General features: G+C 35.0%; 1 long non-coding RNA gene across 1 annotated transcript; it reads left to right on the top strand.

The window, feature by feature from the left end:
• The first annotated feature begins 8,886 nt into the window (after nucleotides 1-8,886).
• On the top strand, nucleotides 8,887-12,758 carry LOC107619788 (uncharacterized). Its single transcript, XR_001615798.3, has 3 exons — nucleotides 8,887-9,462; nucleotides 9,597-9,711; nucleotides 12,488-12,758. It is a non-coding gene; the product is annotated as an uncharacterized LOC107619788 (long non-coding RNA).
• The last annotated feature ends 9,367 nt before the right edge of the window (nucleotides 12,759-22,125 follow it).

The raw sequence follows: 22,125 nt of genomic DNA, 5'->3' as shown, positions 1-22,125 counted from the left end.
TACATATCCAACTTATGTAACACCCTACTATTCAAATCTTTATACTCGAGTCATAAGTCAATGATAATAAGGTGGTACGACTCTCAAGGTGGATTTTTAATACATAATTATAAGTAAAATTGAAAGGAGTATTAATCGAGAAGCCTGAAAAGAGTAAAAATAAAACCACGAAGTCATACCACTCACGTATCGACAACTTAAAGATAAAGCATGAAAACGAAAGCGATATACAGATAAAGGCATTAAGGAGAATAAGAGAATGACAGTATATAGATATATAACATAAGTAAATAGCTACTACTCGCGACCCGCGAAGTTTAAACCGGCTAGGGTACAGTATGAAAGAAGTTGACAACAGAATCTCCTAATCTCTCCCAAAAGAAACATAAGAGCCTCTATAGGCAAGTTCAAAGGAGTTTAATACATAATGTAAGCTTTTCAAAGTAAAGGTGGGGAAATTCTAAGCAAAATATAAAGTAGAGAATATAAAGATCTTCGCTGTCTCTCAAATGAACCACAGCTCACTTCTGAGCACCTGAACCTGTATCTAAAAAATAAGAGATATATACGGAATGAGAACCCCCGACCCATGGGTTTCCAGTATGGTACAAGTGCCAAATAAATACAATGCATTGTAATAAAAACTCACTAAGCATCCTAAACTTCCTTTCACCCAATATTCGTCCTATATTCTTGCTAATCCATAAATAGGCAACTGTCATAAGGAAATGCTAAATCTGATTCATGTTCCGCATGCTTCCCAACTTTCTAACTCTCCGACAATTCACAATCAGAATTATAAACGAAACCATCCCCAGCTATTCTGTCTTAGCAATTCTATATCATTACCTCATATTCTCACCTGGAGCAAGTAAAATCACTTCACTGCGTCTACCTAGGGAGCTCAAATTATCTCATTCAATAATCATCATCATTATTCAATTTTATCATCAACTCATCTCATCAATAACAGCCCTCCGTGTCAACCGGCACCAGCATGAGGGACCTTTCACTTGTACAAACACAAGCAATACAGGCAAGTAATACACAATAAGGTACAAGTAGAACAAATAGCACATAATCAGGTAACATAGCATATATGATGTAGCAATCCAAAACAAATAGGCAAACCCAAACAATTCAAACATATGCATATGATGTATGCCTACCCTATGACTGATGATATCATCTGTCGGTTATATAGCCAACCCAACACGTCCTGGTAGCTAACCATGGACTGAAACACCTATTGCGGAGCAAGTAGGTTTGAGCTACAACCCCCTTGCTACTACTCGCTCAACCCAGAGCCAGTGGAATAACCACTACTGCGGCTACTACCCAGGTGGGTGTTTAATAGCTCAACCTGGAGCGAGTGGAATAACCACTACTGCCGTTACTACCCAGGCGTCACAATCTCTTACCTGGAGCAAGTGGGACGAACCACAACCCTTGCTACTACCCAGGTATCTCAAGCATTGACCCGGAGCAAGCGGGACGAACCACAATCCTTACTACTGCCCAGGTATCTCAAACATATTCATTCAATTTAAAATCAATCATCATTGTTATCAAATCTCAAACATTAAGCTGGAGCAAGCGGGACGAACCACAACCCTTGCTACTGCCCAGGTATCACAGACATACATTCATTCAAAACTCTATAATTAAACTTATTTATCATAATTTTTCTTTCCCATCTCATACTCGGAGCAGGTGGACAACGCCATTGCCTACTACCTGGGGTCACACGTCACATTCATTTTCAAACCATCATTTCTGCACTTTTTCAATCGCAATTCATTACTTCAAGTCTTTCTTCACCAACAAGTTATCACATTTCCTTGCTTCTTCTCATTACTAGGCATACTATAAAAATTTAGGACTTAAAGGATGAAAATGGAGGCATAGAAGTCTAAAATTTGGCTTTAAAACTTCGAAAATCAATTTGTGCTAAAAACGGGGTCACGCGTGCGCACACGCGCACGTGTGGGAAGAGGAGAAAAGCGGGTGACGCGTAAGCGTTGCCCATGCGCAGGATTACATTTTCAAACCCCAAACTTCCAACGGGCATAACTTTTTTGTTTCAAATCATTTTCCACCCGTTCTTCGAACGACATAAACATCTCGGATCCAATTTTATTTTTAAATAAGTTTGATACAAATCGGTGATCCGGAGGCCAAGTTATGCTCCGTCAAAGTAGACCAAAATCACAACTTTTATAAAATCCAACAAAACTACATTTTCAACACAAACTAATTTCAAACCTTTTTAAAACCAACCAAAACTTACCAAAATCAAACAATTAAGCCTCCTCAACTCATATTTTCAACATTCTCATTAAATTCACAATCTACCAATCCACCATTTTGACCAATCTCAATAAAATAACTCAATTTCAAACAAAATACCATATCATATATTTCATTCCACATCTCAAGTTCCAACAATACCAATTCCATCAACCCCCAATACATATAAATCCATATTATCATATATAACCCACATGCATTATCAACAAAGACATCAATTCCTCCCTTAAAATCAATAACCACATAATCCTACAATCAATTGTAACCAAATAACAACAATCACAATTCCATTCAATCTCATATGACATCACACAATACACACATCACTTACCTTCTTTACCTATTTCCGGTATCCGGTCCAAGATTCACGGCCTCGGGCCCAAATTCACAATTTAAATGCATATTCCACAAACTAATATTCATTATCCAATTCATCAAATTCTCAACATACCAAATATACAAATTCACACAATTCTCAATCCAATCATTAATTTACATTACATATCAACTATACATATTAGTACCAACCATTTACACAATCCAACTTAATCCTAGGGGCATGTAGCCTAGGAATTCTCATCACACCACATGGTACTTAAATGAAACTTAAATCGTACCTCTTGTAGCCAAAATAATTGAGCTTCTTCTTGGAAGTCTCCACCAACCTTTAGCTCCAAGCCTCACCAAAGCCCCACAAGCAATATCAATTTTCCAATTGTGCACCAAAATCACCCACTGCTCTAACATAATCAATTTTCACACTTATAATCAACCTAGGGTTCATGAAATTGATAAATCACAAGTGTTAGAGGGTTTCTTACCTTAACCTACGAAATTGGTTGATGAAACTCATCAATGGCTTATACTAAAGTACTCCTAAACAACAAAAATCATAAAATTACTCAACACCCATAACCAAACTCAAATTTAAGGAGAAAAATGAAAACTAGGCAGATGACAGTGGAATACTCACCACAAAACTTAGATAGAAATGTAGATGATGAGAAGAGCGACGCGTGGCCGCAAACGATTCGTCAATCGAAGTTCCAGAGAGAAAGTTATGGTGATTTGAAGTTTGATGAAATTAGAATTTTCTCTCTTCTTCCTCTCTTCTCCATTTCAGTGCCCCACACCATTTCTTTAGGGTTAATGAGCTGAAATGCTCATACCAAATGGTTATATATGTTGAGTCTTGGACCCATTTGGGCCCGGTTCACTTGATTTAGTCTGTTGGCCCAATTTTGGTCCAAAACTTTTAAGATTAAAGTTTTAAATCGTATTTTAAATATTTCTATCTTCCCAAATTATAATTTCTCATTTCTTAACCTTATTCACTTATAATTAATTTATTCAGCTGCAGTACTGGATAGATTTCAACCGGTATTGCCGGTCAAATTTTCAGTGCGCATTTTTACGCAGAAAAATATGTTTTCCGATTCAGAAAAATTTACTGAGTCCAAATATCAAATTTAAATTATAAAATTCTGATTGCTAAATTTTCTAAACATATTCGCTCTTATTTAATTTATTATTTAATTAATTACGATTTGACCGAGTTTTACAACTTAAATAGATGTAACTTATTAAATTCAAATGTAATTAGTATCCAGATCGATGAAAATAATTTGGGATATAATATGATGGACATAATTTATGGTAAATAATTGTGTAAAATATAATCCTTGCTGCAAGGATAAAATTGAGTAAGAATACTCATTATATAATTAAAAGAATGAAAATAAGGTTGGATTTATAAAAAAAGATAAAAATGTGATTTATACTTTAAAAATGATCAATTTCGATTAAAAATAATATCATTATTAAATAATTAAGAAAAAAAATTAAAAAACAAAACAATACTTTAAATCTAGAACTTACACTCATGAATGGTAAATAAAATACTCTATATATAATATTTATGGAGATATAAAAAAGAATAATTGTAATTCTTGAAAAGATATGATATAGAATAATTTGATTATTGTCAAATCTTATCATAATTAATTATTAAATATTAATACATTTAATGATTCAAAATTGATACTTTCCAAAAATAATAAATAAAAAAAAGAGACAAGTATACTCACATCAGAATGCACCACGTTAACATGCTGTGCTAGAATATAACTTTTGTAGAATAGTATAATAATAATAATAATGATATAATGATAAGTGATTTAAAATATTAAGATACACATTCTAATTTAATAATAATAATAATAATAATAATAATATATATATATATATATATATAATCATTCTCATAATTATGTATTGATATCTACGATTCTTCCATAATATCTATTACTAATATTATATAATATATTAATATATAAAAAATATTATGTAAAATACATATTAAAAAATATTCTTTTTTAATACACATTTAGTATTATTGACAAAGAAATATAATTTTTATTTTAAAAGATTTAAGTTTTAGAGTAATTATTCAAATCAAATCCTAAAATTTTTAAAATTAAATATTTTAGTTTCTCAAGATTCAAAATACACAAAACAGATTCTAATATTTATTTTTATTAGATAATACAGTCTCTCTTTGTTAGTCACTTATAGTAATTACTGACGTAGAACATTAACTCACAGACGTGGTTATTAAGTATTCACGTGTGCAAGTTGGACAAATCAATCCCTAAAGTAAAGTACAAAATAGTCCCAAAAAAATTAAAAAATCTCAAAATAATTCTTGAAAATTTCTAAAAATTCCAAAATAATTCCTTTGAATTTTTTAATCTTTTTTAAAAATCAATGTCTTGTAATATTTTTATTAATCAAAATAATAAAATATTATTAAAAATATATAATAAATAAAAATATAAAAAATAACAAATATATACTAAAAGATAATTTTATTTATTAACTCTAAAAAATCATAAGAAATAATATTATTTAATCATTAATCTATGATACCTACATAGATGTGATGTGAAAATCATAACAATAATAACTAAATCTAAGAAGTCATTATATTATGAAGGCCATTATTTATATACCTAAATTTTTAAGATATTGACCAAAACTTACAAATTTGACTTCTAGGGTTAATTTGGTTTGCATTGCATGTAAGTTCTAAAGTATTACTTTTATAAGCATTTGCACAAATATTTCTAATTGTTTTTGTGAAAAATTTCATATTAATTAAAAGTTCTTCTATCTCTTCAAATTAAACAATACTAACGTATTCTCTTCTTTATCATTAAAAAATGATCATAAAATATAGTATCTATAAATTCAATAAAATTAATACCTTGTATGGTCAAAAATAAATATATGTTCATTTATTTTACATTATATTTTTAAAAAATAGTGTCTTTTCAAAATTAATTTATAATTTAGGATTTTGAAATACATAAAAATGTTTTGTACATATAAATAATCAGATTTGAGATAATCTAGACCAAAAATTTTAGAAATTAAAATTTATTAATTTAGAAATAATTATATATAAATAATTCGAAGGGACTATTTTTAAAAATTTTTAGAGACTGTTTTGAGATTTTTTTTAAAACTTTTTCAGGATTATTTTATACTTCACTCTAAGGACTAATTTGTCCAAATCGTACACGTGGACACTTAACAGTCACGTGTACGAGTCAACATTCCATGTCAGTAGTCACCGTTAGCGTCGATGTAAAACCCAGTTAAAATATAGATAATTAACTAGTAAATTAATTATGAACAAAAAGGGGTAAGAAATTAAAATTTCATAGTTAGGAAAAATAAAAACATTTAGAATACGAATAGAAACACTAACCTTAAAGGTTTTGGCCCAATTGGCTAAAATAAGTGAACCAAGCCCATGTTGAGTCCAAGTCCACATACATAAGCCTTACATTTATGCAATTTCAGCACTAAAACCCCCCATTTCATTATGTTCCATGGTGGAGAAGAGAAGAAGAGTGGAAGAACACTTAGTCCTAACCAAATACTATTCACCATTCATTTCAAATTCTCATAACTTTTAATCCGTAGTTCCTATTGACGAACTATTTGTGGCCAGGCATTTGTCTCGGAATCCACTTCGATTTTATCTAAATGAAGTGGTAAGAAAATTCAAATTTCTCATCCAATTTTTCCTTTGCTTCAATTTTGCATTTTTTGTTTGAGTATTGAGAAATTTTTGATTTTTCAATGTTTAGGGGATGCTCAATCGTGAGTTCTAGCAGGGTTTTGATCTAAGGCTACGAGAGATAAGGTAAGGACCCTTTTTCCTTTGATTTTACATGAATTTAAGTTATGAACTTAATATGAATGTTGCGATAATTGAATGCGATCAGATGAAATTGGATTAGGTTAGCTTGCACTAATACGAAATGGATTAGTTTAGTATAAATTCGGTGTAGCATTGAGTGGAGGATCCCTTTGGTGTGGCATTGGTGGATTTTGAGTTTCGACTGGAAGGATTTGATTTGAGGAATTAGAACCGCCATCTAAGAGGTTCGTATTTTAGTTTTGAGTAGGCACTATGTAAGATTATGTGAATGCCCAGGTTAATTGCACTAGGATAAGATTGAATGGAATTGCATGTGTTTGTAATTAATTGGTTGAATATTGATTGTTGGTTGTTGTTGTGGATTATGAATTAAATTATTGGTGAGCTTGGATATGAGATATGGTGAGTATGTTGTATGATGAATGAAATTTGATGTATAATGATACCATTGATGATTGGTAAAAATTTGGGTCGGAGGTCGTGATGCGGTAAAGAATCCCCACGTGGTAACTGAAGGTAAGCGTGTAGATTATCATTGAAGTAATGTGTGTTATAATTGATTGTGTAATTGAGTGAATTGTTAGATTGTTGATATTGAATATTGATGAAAATTGTTAGAAATGAATGATTGATTGAATAATTAGGTTAATTAGGCTTGGATTGATTGAAAATTTATGATTGGGAGTAGAGGAGGTTGGATTTGTAAGTGGTATTGAAATGAACTGGAATTGAATTGAAAAATGACAAAAGTGAACATTTGGATAAAAATGGTTAAAAATTGAATTTTGCATAAGTTACAGAAAATTGAGGTTATGCGTACGCATGAGGGGTGTTACAGAATTGAAAGAGTTTTGTGCGCATACGATGCATATACACAAAAACCAAGTCATGCGAACGTATGACCCATGCATACGGACAACTTGCATTCTAGAAATGAATCTCTTTCGTGCGAGCCACGGGCGTTCGCACAAAAAGGGGCTCGTCCGTACGCACGAATATGCGTATGCACGATTGTCCTATTTTCTAAAAAATATTGTTTTCAGCTATTTTTGCCTATGCAGCCTTCTTTTTCACCTCTGTAACCCCTGTTTAAGGTCCGATAACTCGTTTTAGGCTTGAGAAGTCAGCATAATTAAGGAATGAATTTGATGAAATTGAATAAGATTGTGGATTGGAGTATCAAAGATAATGATGGGTTAATGAGAGCTTATGAGTAATGAACTTACTGAATATTAAATTGACTTGAGACTCCCTGAGTAAATGCAAGAGTGTAGATTCCCCCACTTGCTACGGGTTGAGATTGAGACTCCCTGGATAGATGCAGTGGTTTGCCCCACTTGCTCTGGATTGAGATTGGAATGAATTGGAAGTGATTAGAGGGGATGGGATGATATGATTCGATGATGAGGATGAGTTTGATTGAGAATGGTACATACTTGGGTAGATGCAAGGGTGTGGTTTGTCCCACTTGCTCTAGGTTGAGATTTGAGACTCCCCGGATAGATGCAGCGGTTCATCCTACTTGCTCTGGGTTGAGATTGGAATGAGTTGGAATTGATTGGAGGGGATGCGATGACATGATTGGATGATGAAAATGAGTTTGATTAAGAATGATACCTCCCTAGGTAGATTACAAGGGTGTGTTTCGCCCCACTTGCTTCGAGTTGAGATTTGAGACTCCCTGAGTAGATACAAAAGTTTGGTTCACCCCACTTGTTCTAGGATGGGAATGAGATTTGAGACTCTCTAGGTAGATGCAAAGGTGTAGTTTCCCTACTTGCTCAGGGTTGAGAATGAGATTTGTGACTCCCTGAGTAGATACAGTGGTTTGTCCCACTTGCTCCGGATTGAGATTGAAGCTTCTTTGGTGTAAGACCCAGAACTTTTGAAAATCTTATTATGATTCAATTTCAATTTATTTATTCATTAAGGACTTTAATTTCAGAAATTATTTTATTAAAACTAATTAAATCAAGTTTTGATAATTCAATTAAAATTTTAATCTAATTTTAAAATTATTGGATAATTTTCATATTTAAATTATAAATTTTAGTAATTGTAAAATAATAAAAATTTTATATGATTTGATTTAAATAATTGAGATTTAGAGTTTAACACTTTTATTTTTGTGAATAAAGAAAATTAAGTATATTATCTTATATTTTAAATTAGAATACTTATTTAAAAATAGTTTGCAAATTGATGAATAAATAATATTTTTATATATAATTATTATTTAATTAAATTGATTTTAAATTACTAAATTATTCCTAATTTTATTTAAAATTACAAAATTACCCTTATACCTAATTTTATCCTAACTCTAAATCCCCAAAAATATACCCATAACCCTAATGTTCAAAATAGCCGCCACCCCCTTCCAAACACACACACACGCGAACCGGGAAGGAGAGGGAGGAGAGCACGCCAGCCAGGGAGGGGCTGCTGCCTTGCGCCGCCATCGCTCCTTATCACCAGAGCTCGTGCCGTCGCTGCCAGTGCCGTCGCACAGTTGAGGGAGAGAAGCTTATGAGAGGGACTTCGCGGAGGAGAAGAACTAAGCTGTCACCGTCCCTGGAGTTGCGAATGCCACTGCCGTCACTACACGTTGCCGTCGAGCACCGTGAGGGAGACGAGAGATGACGCGATGCGAGGAAGAGGAGCTCGTCTTCGTCGTTGCTGAACCCGTTCCAGGCTGCTATTGTGCCTTACTGCTGTGGTCGCCACCGTGGAGCTGAGAGGAGGGCGTGTCGTTGTCAGTGTGAGCCCACAGAGATGGAGGAAACGCGACGGTGGTAGTGGGTGGTCACTGTGTTGCTGCCACTGCCAGGGTGCTCACTGGCAAGTGCTGCCGCTTCTGGAGCTCGCCAGAGTCAGCCGCTGGAGCTGTGGCTGCTCTATTCATGGTTTCCTTTTGTGCAGTAAGTTGCTTCTGCTCTGAAAACCCCTTTTGTCTCTATTATCCTATCTGTTGTGAGGATTTTGCAACGTTAATGTCTTAGGGTTGAGTTGCGATAATTTTTTGCTGCGATTAAAGTTTATGTGGTTGCTGTAGTTTTGGATATTGCGGTTGGGCCGCTTGGAAATTTCTGCAGTTGCCGCCACTGCTACAGATTAACATGAAAGGAGGGTTTATCGCGTCAAAATTGGTACGGGCTTAATTCCTCAAGGTAGGAGATTATTTTAAAATAAAAATATTTTAGGCTTTGAATACCTGACAACTTTAGTAGATTATTGAAAATGAATGAATGCTTGGGATGTAAATAATTTTCTGCTGTGATTGAATATGTTGTGTTTGAAAGATAGATATTATGATGTTTGGTCATGTTAATTCTGAATTTTAGATTGAAATTGAAAATGATTGATTTTGAATGACGGACTTAGAAATATTGAATTGAAATGCTGATTTCGTTGGGTTAAGGTTGAACTGAGGAAACCTGTGAAGGGTGGTAAACTTCGATTTTTAGGGGAGGTTCTGTCGGAAATTTTGTAAAAATCAAAGGGTTTTGGAGGTTTTGCCTGTGGTTTCAAAAATTAGTTTAATTTGATTAATTCATCAAAAGAAATATGGCTTGAATACTTTTTAAGATTTTAAAGCAAGTAAAGTAATGGATTTGAGGATAAATACTTTTGGGGTTTTCAATTAGAATTTTTAGTTTTAAATTAATATGGCTTGGAACCTTATTGAAAAAGTTTTAAAGCTTGAAATGATTTTGAAATTAGTTTTTGGTTTAACTTATTTAATTTTGAATAACAACAAAAAGGGATTTATTTCTTTAGTTGAAGTTTTAAAAAGTTAAATTACTTATTAATCCACGTGTTCGGGTTTAGGAAGTGTGAAATGAGATAATGTTATTAGAGTTAAGCAATGGGGTTGAAGGGAAAAGAGATACTGTGGAATATATAGTTAAGTTGTGATTTATAAGAATTATGAGATAATGGTTGAGGATCTTGGGAGTATTAGATTGATATTGAAAAAGATTGAGACGTGAAGGATTGAATTAACGATAAGTTGATCTAGTTGAATAAGATGATGATTTTGAGGATATGAGTAATTCCTATCTGAGTGATGGTTTTGAAGATAGATGAGTAATTCCTATCCGAATGATGGTTTTAGGGATACATGAGTAATTCCTATCCAAGTCATGGCCTGAGGATAGATGAGTAATTCCTATTCGGGTTATGGTTTGAGGCACCTGCCTGAGTTGATAAGTAATGCCTACTCCAGGTTATGGTGAAATGCCGGCATGGGTAGACGAGTAATACCTATTTTGTGATGTGGTGTTTCATATCTGGGTTAGCTACCGGATATGTCGGATTTGGCTGTATAATCGACAGCTGAGCTCATTAGTCATAGGGCAGACATGCATCATTTGCATTTGTATGTTTTGTTTGGTTGTGCATTGGTAATTGGCTTGCTTACTTGTTATATTATATTTACCTGCTACTTGATCTAATTGCTGTATCTACTCTCCATACTTATGTATTCCTTGTATGTGTTTAAAAATTGAGAACCCTCATGCTAGCGGTAGTGATGCTGAAGGTTGTTTCTATTGTGATGAGGAAGGTTGAGGCATATTGGGCTAGGTATTGCCTTATTTCTCTAGTTTATGTATAGGATGGATAGGAATGAGCGATGTAAGTTTGTTATGTAGGAAGCCCTTAGGCGTATTTTTGGTCCGTTCTTTTTTTAAACACTTTATTTTACGGAATTGTAAACCAAAAGAGTTTTTTTATGACCTTTCAAAGTAAGTCTTCCCATAAAGCTTTTCCAAAAGGTTATTTCAAAGATAAATTATTTTTATAATGAAATTCTTTCTATTTGCAAGTATTTCTTTGCTTTGATGGTATTCTCTTTCCTCCTAAGAATGTGTAGCTTGTTCTCACCCTTTTTTATACCCAACATTCAGTGACAGGTTCAAGAATTTTTGGCGCGAAATTGTGACTGAACTTCAGAGCTTTATGTATATATATAATTGTTTTTTTTTTTTAGTTTTTAGTTTAGTTGAGATTTTTCCCTTTGTCATTTGTCATTTTGAGTTTTTAGAGGGACAGGACTTGTATTTGAGAATTGTTAAATAACGTTATATATTATATACTATGTGAATATGATTATGTGTCTAACTGGTTTAAAGTAAAGACATTCATTTTTATAATTAAAATCCGGCTGTATTTTCGCGAAGGCTCAATATTAAATAAATATAGTACTAAATAAAAGGTATAGAGGTAGGTAACGCCTGGACTTTTAGTGTGATCATGAGGTGTTAAAAGTTTGGGTGTTACACTGGATAGATGCAGTAGTTCACCCCACCTGCTCTGGATTGAGATTTGAGACTTTGTTGACTCTTCGTCGTAAGATGTGGCCGGACACTTAGACCTTTTTGGATAATTTCTCCAAGGGAAGTGAATACCTCTTCGGGATATGCGCACCGAGGGACTGTCAAGGATTCGCTATTGGACATGTCGGGCTTAGCTGTATAACTGACATATGAGCTCATTGGCCATAGGACAGACATGCATCATTTGCATTTAGGTGTATTGATAGATCTTGTATTTGACTTGCCTTGTTGAATAATTGTATCTATATGCTATTTGAGCTAATTGCTTTATCTGTTCTCTCTATTCGTGTATTCTTTGTATTGTTTTGTATGTGTTTGAATAACTGAGAGATCCCTTACGCTAGTGGTGGTGACGCTGAATGTTATTCTTAATGCGATGTGGTGATTGGAGTTTGTGAAAGACTAAGAATAATGGATAGATTAAAATCGTTTAGGTAAGTTGCCATTTTATGGATTAGTAGGAACTCTAGGCTTGGATCAATGAAACATTGAGGATTAAGATTTCTTAGAGAGTTCTTGTTACCTTATATTGTATTGTTTCTGCCCTTTTACCCTACTGGGAACCCTTGGGTTGGGCTCTCACCCATATATTATTTTTGTTTTTCAGATGCAGGTCCCAGCACTCTATAATGAGCGAGAGTCTTATCTAGAAGATGGTGAAGAAGACTTTTGTTTCTATTTTGGTTTTAGAATTCTCTTTCTTTTGGAAACACTTATCTGATGTATTTATTTTAAAGACGTGCCTATAGAGGCTTATGGTGTATTTTTGGAGATATAGGTTATGTATGTCAAACTGTTTTACAGTTGTAACTCTAGCCGGGTTAATTTTTGCGGGCCGAGACTAGTAATATTTATATATGCTTATATATGTCTCTTTACTCCTATTCTTCTTTTAAGCTTTTAATTATCTACCTTTTTCGAAGCACTTACATATGTTAAAGAGTGTGAATGATTGACGAATTGTCATTCTTTCGAGGTTTAAATCCTCTTATAGGCTTTTAGCTTACTACCTTCTTCTATACATAAGTATTTATATCTCAGCTTTGTGTCATAGCACCAAACTCTCATTGAATTATGACTTAATTATAAGGCTTTGAAGGGTAGGGTGTTACATTTATGGTATCAAAGCAATTCATTCCCAAAGAGCCTGAGGAACGGACTGACTATGCTTCAGAGCACACTCTAAATTGTGTATATCTATTTAGGATATCTGCTTGATAAACATAGCATGCTCATGAGTATACTTTTAGGACTTTAAAGCACTAAACTTGAGATATTGAGACTGATCTCCTTGCTATCAATTTTTTGGTATGAACAGGACCCAATTGTGGACGCGGACATGGTCGAGGGAGAGGTAATGCAGAATCAAAACTAACCGACAACAACCCAGTGAACTTTATGGCCGCATTAGAAAATATGGCTGCCGCTATGCAGGCCACGGCTAAGATTCTAGGGCAATAGGCTGAAAAAGAAAATGGTAATGGGGTGACTGGAACCAATAGAGGGCTAATGACCTTAGCCATTTTTCTGAAGGTGAATCCACCAGCTTTCAGGGGTATGACTAATCTGACAGAAGCAGATAACTGGTTCTTAGCTATAGAAAGGGCTATGCAAGCTTAGCACGTTCCTGAGGATCAATATGTGGAATTTGCCACGTATAAGTTTGAGGGAGAAGAACAATTCTGGTGGCAAGGAGTTAACCGTCTGTTGCAGCAAGGTGATGCTATGATAACTTGGGATGCTTTACGAGTTAAACTTTCTAAGAAATACTTTCCGAGCTCAGTGAGGGCGGCTAAGGAGTTAGAGCTTATACAGCTGAAGCAGGGTTCTATGACAGTGACAGAATACACCAACAGATTTTGGAACTATGCATTAAATACGAAGGTGATCTTCGGAGTGACATAACTGATTATCAATGCATCACATGTTGAATTGTTTGAGCATTCAATTCGATTTATGTATAAGGGATTAGAAGGGCTGATAGTTGCATATAGTTATTATTTGAATTTAGTGATGAGCAAGATTTGGATCTAATCCCTAATGCGAGAGAATTTTCTGAGGTATCTCCTGAGGATATACTAAAATTTTCACCTCAAAGAGAGATTGAACTTGCGATGGACTTAGTGCCAGAAGTAGGACCAATTTTAATTGCACCATGTAGGAGGGAGAGTTACTGAGTAAGTGTGCAGATCTTCACTTGGATGTTAGAGTGGTGGCTGGAAGTGTGTGCTTGAACTAGCTACACTTCTCTAGCAAATTTAAGGCTGAGATTCAGAAAGCTTAGTAGGATGAACTAGAGTTGCAAAAGATGCTGCAAGTAATTGGATAGAAGAAATAGGGAGAGGTTACCCAAGACAGAAAGGAAATTTAGAGGTATAATAGGAGGATTTGTGTGCCAAATGTGGGAGATTTGAGACAAGAAGTGTTGTCAGGAGCTCACAAGAGCTGGTTTTCTATCCACCTGGGAACAACTAAGATGTATCATGATTTGAAGGCGATATTCTGGTGGCCAAGAATGAAGAATGACATCGCGGTACACGTGTCTAAGTGTTTGACTTGTCAGAAAGTAAAACTTGAACACTAGAAGCCATCCAGGATATGGCAACCTTTGGAGGTTCCCCAGTGGAAGTGAGAAGGTATTGCCATAAACTTTGTGTCCGGTTTGCGAAGGACTAGAGCGGTATTTGATGCGTTGTGGGTAATTACTGATAGATTGACAAAGTCCGCTCATTTCTTGCTTATCCGTATGACTTATTCCTTGGAGGAATTGGCGAGGTTGTATGTTAAGGAGATAGTGAGATTTCATAGTGTACCTACGACCACAGTGTCAGATAGAGATCCTTGTTTCACTTCACAATTTTAGGAAGCTTTTCAGAAAGTGTTCAGAACTCAATTGTACCTAAGCACGATGTACCATCCTTAAACCGATGACCAATCAGAGAGAATGATACAAACGCTAGAGGATATGTTGAGAGTTTGTGTGCTGGACCAACTGATGAGTTGGGATCGTTATATACTGCTATTTGAGTTTGCGTACAACAGTTATCATGTGAGCATCGGAATGGCTCCGTATGAGGCTCTGTATGGGAGGAAATGCCAATCTCCATTATGTTTTTGAGGCCAGAGAATTGAGTTTGTTGGGGGCCTGAATTTGTGTCTGAGATGACAGAGCAAATTAAAAGAATTTGAGCTAGAATTCTCACAGCACAAAGTCGTCAAAAAAGTTACGTGGATCAGCGGTGAAAGCCGTTGGAGTTTGATGAAGGCGATAATGTGTTTCTGAGTGTTACACTAACTACGGGTATCAGAAGAGCGATAAAAATGAAGAAGTTGAACCCCCGTTACATGGTCCGTTTCAAATCCTAAAGATGATTGGACCAATGGCGTATCAGATGGCTTTACTGCCATATCTTTCGAACCTGCACGACATATTTCACGTTTCGCAGCTTTGGAAGTATACTTCTGATGTAACTCATGTTCTTGAGCCCGAGTCAATTCAGTTGAAAGGAAGTTGATGATACCAGTGTCAAGCGACTACGTAGAAAGGAAGTTCTGTTGATGAAAATTGCTTGGAGTAGGGCTGGAGTGGAGGAGCATATGTAGGAGCTTGAGTCAGACATGAGGAAAGATTATCCTTACCCATTTACAAGTAATTGTCGTTAAATTTTGAGGACAAATTTTCTATTTAGATGTGAAAGATGTAAAATCCATTTAACTAAATATAAATTAATTCTAAGTAAAAATGGTTAAGAAATTAAAATTTCATAGTTGGGGAAAATAAATACATTTAGAATACAAATAGAAACACTAATCTTAATGGTTTTGGCCCAAAATTCGGCCAACGGGCTAAAACGAGTGAAACAGGCCCATGTTGGGCCCAAACTCACATACATAACCTTACGCTTATATAATTTCATCACTAAAACCACCCCTTTCATTATGTTCCACGATGGAGAAGAGAAGAAGAGAGGAAGAACACTTAGCCCTAACCAAACACTATTCACCATTGATTTCCAATCCTTATAACTTTCAATCCATAGCTCTGATTGATGAGCCGTTTATGACTACACATTCCTCTTAGAATTCACTTCGATTCTATCTGAACAAAGTGGAAAGGAACTTTGAATTTCTTGCCCATTTCTTTCTTTCTTTCAATTTTATGTTTTTGATTTGGGTATTAAGGAAAATTCGATTTTTCAATATTTAGAAGAGGCTCAATATTAGTTCTAGCGGAGTTTTAACCCAAGGTTACGAGAGATAAGGTAAGAAACCTTTCCCCTTTGAATTTGCACGAATTTAAGTTATGAACTTAGTGCGAATATTGTGATAATTAAATGTTGTTAGATGGAATTGTATTTGGATAGCTTGCATTGATGCGGAATGGATTAGTTTGGTGCAAATTCGGTGCGAAATTGAGTGAGGATCCCTTTGGTGTAGCATTGGTGGAGTTTGAGTTCTGACAGAAAGGATTTGATTTGAGGAGTTAGAACCACCGTCTAAGAGGTGCGGGTTTTAGTTTTGAGTAGATATTTTGGAAGATTATGTGAATGCCTAGGTTAATTGCCCTTAGGATAGAATTAAATGGAATTACTTGTGTTTGTGATTAGTTGGTTGAATATTGATTGTTGGTTGTTATTGTGAATTATGAATTAAATTGTTGTTGAGCTTGGATATGAGATATGGTGAGTATGTTGAATGAAATTTGATGTATAATGATACCATTGATGATTGGTAAAAATTTGGACCAGAGGCCGTGATGCAGTGAGAAATCCCCACGTGGTAAGTGAAGGAAAGTGTGGGGATTATGATTGAAGAAATGAGTGTTATAATTAATTATGAAATTGAGTGAATGATTGGATTGTTGATATTGAATATTGATGAAAATTGTTGGAAATGAATGATTGATTTGATAATTGGGTTAATTAGGCTTGGATTGATTAGAAATTGATGATTGGGAGTAGAGAAGGTGGGGTTTGTGAGTGGTTTTGGAATGGAATGGAATTGAATTTAAAAATGGCAAAAGTGAACATTTGGGTAAAAACTGTTGTGATAAGAATGCTTTATCACATCTTATGTGGATGCCCATTCTCAAGGATGATTGTATTTAATATAGTTTGAAAAAGTAAAGCCTTGCACATGTATAAATAGGGGCATAGGCTGAGGCTTTTTACACAACAACAAGCAATAAAATACTCTCTCTCTCTCTCTCTCTCTCTCTCTCTCTCTCTCTCTTTTACGTTGCAATACTTCTTTCTCTCTTTTTATATTTCTTAATTTTTGTTACCTCTTCTTTATTTTTTTATTTAGTTATTTTATAACACGTTATCAGCACGAAGCTCTAACGAAGTTTTAGGAAGACTTCAGGTAACAAATTTTTATTATGTCGAAACTCTTTCATCTTAAATATAATGCTCTTGATATATCTGAAAATAATTATTTATCATGGATACTAGATGTTAAAATCCATCTTGATTCAATGGATCTTGGAGATACCATTAAGGTTAAAAATAATGCATCCCAGAAGGATAAAGCCAAGGCCATGATTTTCCTTCATCGTCATCTTGACGTATGATTGAAAAATGAATATCCCACATTAAAAGATCCTGCATATCTGTGGAAAGACTTTGAAAAAAGGTAAAATCATGTGATACTTCCTCAAGCCCGATATGGTAGGGAAAACTTTCTCGACCTTCCATGCCTCGAATGTGCTCCTGCAGTAGCAATCAAGAAAAAGGATTTAAAAAATTTTTTTGAGCTAATTTCTTGCCTTCTTGTTGCTGAGCGCAACAATGAGTTACTCTTAAAAGAATCATGAAGCGCGCCCAGCTGGCGCCACCCCATTTCCTTAAGTAAATGCAGAAAACTACCCCAGAAGAGGTAAATGGCAAGGTTTTAGTAACAAGAAAAATTATGGAAGGAAAAGGAATTATGTTCAAAAGAGAGGATCTCACTAGAAGTGGGATAAAGAAAGAAATAATGGGCAAAGTAAATCAATTGAGGATAAATACTTCCGTTGTGGTGGAAAGGGCCATTGGTCACGTACCTGTCGTACCCCAAGGCACCTAGTTGATCTTTATCAAGCATCATTGAAAAGGGATGACAAAGGAAAGGAAACAAATTTTGTTTCAAATGATGAAAATTCCACCACTCATTATGATGTATCTAATTTCTTTAAGGATTCTGAAGGAAATATTGGCTATTTGATCAATGATGGAATAGTTTGATATGTGTATGTGTTTGTTAAGTATTCATGTGAATAATTTTACTGTGCATGTACTTCTACTCATTTTATTATTATTATTATCATTCGTCTTTGAAGAAAAATGGCAAGGACATATTCTGAAGATATTTGCCTTGTGGATAGTGCAAGTTCGCACACTATTCTTAAAGGTGATATATATTTTAACCATCTTGTGCCAAAAGAAGAATATGTTAATACTATTATTGGCTCGGGCAATGTGATAGAAGGCTCCGGAAGAGCTATAATTTTGTTTCCTGGAGGTACAAAATTCATAATAAATAATGCACTATTGTCTACCAGGTCTCGAAGAAACTTATTGAGCTTTAAAGATATTCGCCGAAATGGATATCATATTAAGACTATGAATGAGGGAAATCATGAGTACTTATGTATCACAACTCATGATTCAAATAAGAAAGTTATATTAGAAAAGTTTCTCTCACTTTCATCTGGGTTATATTATACCAAGATTAGTGCAATTGAATCACATGCTACTGTAAACCAAAAGTTTACTAGCCCAAATGAATTCATAACTTGGCACGACCGATTGGGTCATCCGAAAACAACCATGATGCGGAGAATTATTGAAAACTCCCATGGACATTCACTAAAGAACCAGAAGATTTTTATAACTAGTGAATTTTGTTGTGCTGCATGTTCTCAAGGGAAGTTAATTTTAAGACCATCACCAGTAAAGGTTGGATTTGAGTCCCCTGAATTTCTAGAAAGGATTCAAGGTGATATATGTGGACCTATTCATCCACCATGTGGATCTTTTAGATATTTTATGGCCTTGATAGATGCATCTTCGAGATGGTCACATGTGTGCTTATTATCTTCTCGCAACCTGGCGTTTGTGAGATTACTAGCTCAAAATTATTCGATTAAAAGCACAATTTCCAGAAAATCCAATCAAAGTAATTTGTCTTGATAATGCTGGTGAATTTACTTCCCAAGCTTTTGATGCTTATTGTATGGCTAATGGAATAAGTGTTGAACATCCAGTAGCTTATGTTCACACACAAAATGGGTTAGCAGAATCACTTATTAAACGCCTCCAATTGATTGCTAGACCTTTCCTTATGAGAACAAATCTCCCAACCTCGGTTTGGGGGCATGCTGTTTTACATGCCGCAGCACTTATTCGTTTGAGGCCACCGAGTTATCATCAGTTCTCTCCTATGCAACTAGCTTTTGGCCAGCATCCAAATGTTTCTCATTTAAGAATATTCAGGTATGCGATATATGTTCCCATTGCACCACCTAATCGCACCAAAATGGGACCCCAAAGAAAATTGGGGATATATATTGGATATGATTCTCCCTCTATAGTAAGGTATCTTGAGATACAAATGGGAGATGTATTTAAAGCCCGGTTTACGGATTGTCATTTTGATGAATCAAAATTTCCAATATTAGGGGAGAGAATAAGTTTCCTGAAAAGGAACTTAATTGGAATACATCATCGTTGATGCATTTAGATCCTTGATCAGGGCATTGTGAACTAGAAGTTCAAAAGATTATACATTTGCAAAGAATAGCAAATGAATTGCCTGATGCATTTTTCGATACAAAGAGGATAACCAAATCTTATATACCAGCAGAAAATGCTCCAATTCGAATTGATGTCCCAGTAGGACAAGTAGCCATTGAAGCAAATTCACGCCAGAAGCGTGGCAGGGCAGAAAATGCCCAAATTCGAATTGATGTCCCAATAGGACAAATAGCCACTGAAGCAAATACACGCCAGAAGCGTGGCAGGCCTGTCGATTCCAAAAATAAAAATTCTCGAAAGAGAGAAGAGGTAAATACTATTCCTGTTGAAAAAGACACAGTAAAGACACCTGCAGTTGTCCAAAATTTTGATATAGTTTTAATGCCAGAAGACGTTCAGGTACCTGAAAATTGTGAAAATGACGAGATCTCGATAAATTATGTCTTTACAGGAGAGAAATGGGACCGAAATAAGAAAATTGTCAATGAAATATTTGCATATAATGTGGCATTAAATATCATGTATGAAAGTAAGGATCTTGAGCTAAGATCAGTCGAAGAATATCGACAAAGGAATGATTGGCCAAAATAGAAAGAAGCCATGAAGGCTGAATTAGACTCACTTGCAAAACGTGAAGTCTTTGGACCTGTAGTCCGTACACCTGAAGATGTAAAACCTTTTGGATACCGATGGGTATTTGTGAGAAAACGAAATGAGAAAAATGAGGTTGTGCGCTATAAAGCTCGACTTGTGGCACAAGGTTTTTCACAAAGGCCCGGTATAGATTATGAAGAAACGTATTCCCCTGTAGTGGATGTGATAACATTGCGTTATTTGGTCAGTTTATCTGCATATCATAAACTGCATATGCATTTAATGGATCTGGTAACAGCCTATTTGTACAGCTCATTAGATCGGGATATCTATATGAAAGTCCCTGAAGGACTAAAGATATCTAAACCATCCAGTGAATATTCGCAAAGGTTATACTCAGTTAAATTGCAAAGATCTTTATATCTTCTAAAGCAATCTAGACGAATATGGTATAATCGTCTTATTGAGTATCTGGCCAAAAATGGATTCAAGAATGATGATATCTGTCCCTGTGTTTTCATAAAGAAAACTGCATCTGGATTCATTATAATTGCTGTGTACATTGATGATTTAAATATCATTGGGACTCCTGAAGAGATTCCAACAATTATAAAAACTCTAAAAGAAGAGTTTGAGATGAAAGATCTTGAAAAGACTAAATTTTGTCTCAGCCTGCAGATCGAGCATATAAAAAATGGGATCTTTATTCATCAAACAACATACACAGAAAAGATCTTGAAAAGATTTTATATGGATAAGTCACATCCATTAAGTACCCCAATGATTCTAAGATCTTTAGATATGGAAAAGGATCAATTCCGTCCTAAAGAAGAGAATGAAGATATCCTTGGTCCTGAAGAACCATATCTTAGTGCCATTGGAGCGCTAATGTATCTTGCTAATAATACACCACCTGACATATCATTCGCGGTAAATTTACTAGCAAGATATAGTTCCTTTCCAACCAGAAGACATTGTAGTGGAATCAAACAAATTTTTCGATATCTTCATGGAACGGTTGATATGGGATTGTTTTATCCCTATGGATCTAAGTCACAACTAGTTGGCTATGCAGATGCCGGATACTTGTCTGATCCACATAAAGGGAGATCTCAAACAGGATACCTGTTCACATATGGTGGTACAGCTATATCATGGAGGTCCACGAAACAGACGATAGAAGCAACCTCCTCTAATCATGCTAAAATACTGGCGATTCATGAAGCTAGTCGCGAGTGTTTTTGGCTGAGGAGTCTTATTCAATATATTTTGTCATCATGTGGACTGATTGATCATAAGATAGCTCCAATTGTCCTGTTTGAAGATAATACAGCATGCATTGCTCAACTTAAAGGCGGATACATCAAAGGCGATAGAACAAAGCATATTTCTCCCAAATTCTTCTTCACTCATGATCTTCAAAATCAAGGGACAATTGATATCCAACAGATCCGTTCAAGTGACAATCTGGCAGATTTATTCACAAAATCACTCCCAAAATCCTCCTTTGAAAGATTGGTACATGAGATTGGGATGCACCGATTTCGAGACATTAAATGATGTCGGCAAGAGGGGGAGACTGTACTCTTTTTTCCTTAGTCAGGTTTTTTTCCCATTGTATTTTTCTTGACATGGTTTTTAATGAGGCAGTCCCCATCACAAAGGATATTGTACTCTTTTTCCTTCACTAAAGTTTTTTTCCCATTGGGTTTTCTTTAGTAGGTTTTAATGAGGCAATAATCCTAAATGGTCATCCAAGGGGGAGTGTTGTGATAAGAATACTTTATCACATCTTATGTGGATGCCCATTCTCAAGGATGATTGTATTTAATATAGTTTGAAAAAGTAAAGCCTTGCACATGTATAAATAGGGGCATAGGCTGAGGCTTTTTACACAACAACAAGCAATAAAATA

Source organism: Arachis ipaensis, chromosome B9 (genome assembly GCF_059453495.1).
Source record: "Arachis ipaensis isolate K30076 ecotype BB chromosome B9, ASM5945349v1, whole genome shotgun sequence".
Taxonomy (NCBI): Eukaryota; Viridiplantae; Streptophyta; class Magnoliopsida; order Fabales; family Fabaceae; genus Arachis; species Arachis ipaensis.
This window is presented reverse-complemented; position numbering and strand designations above follow the sequence as displayed.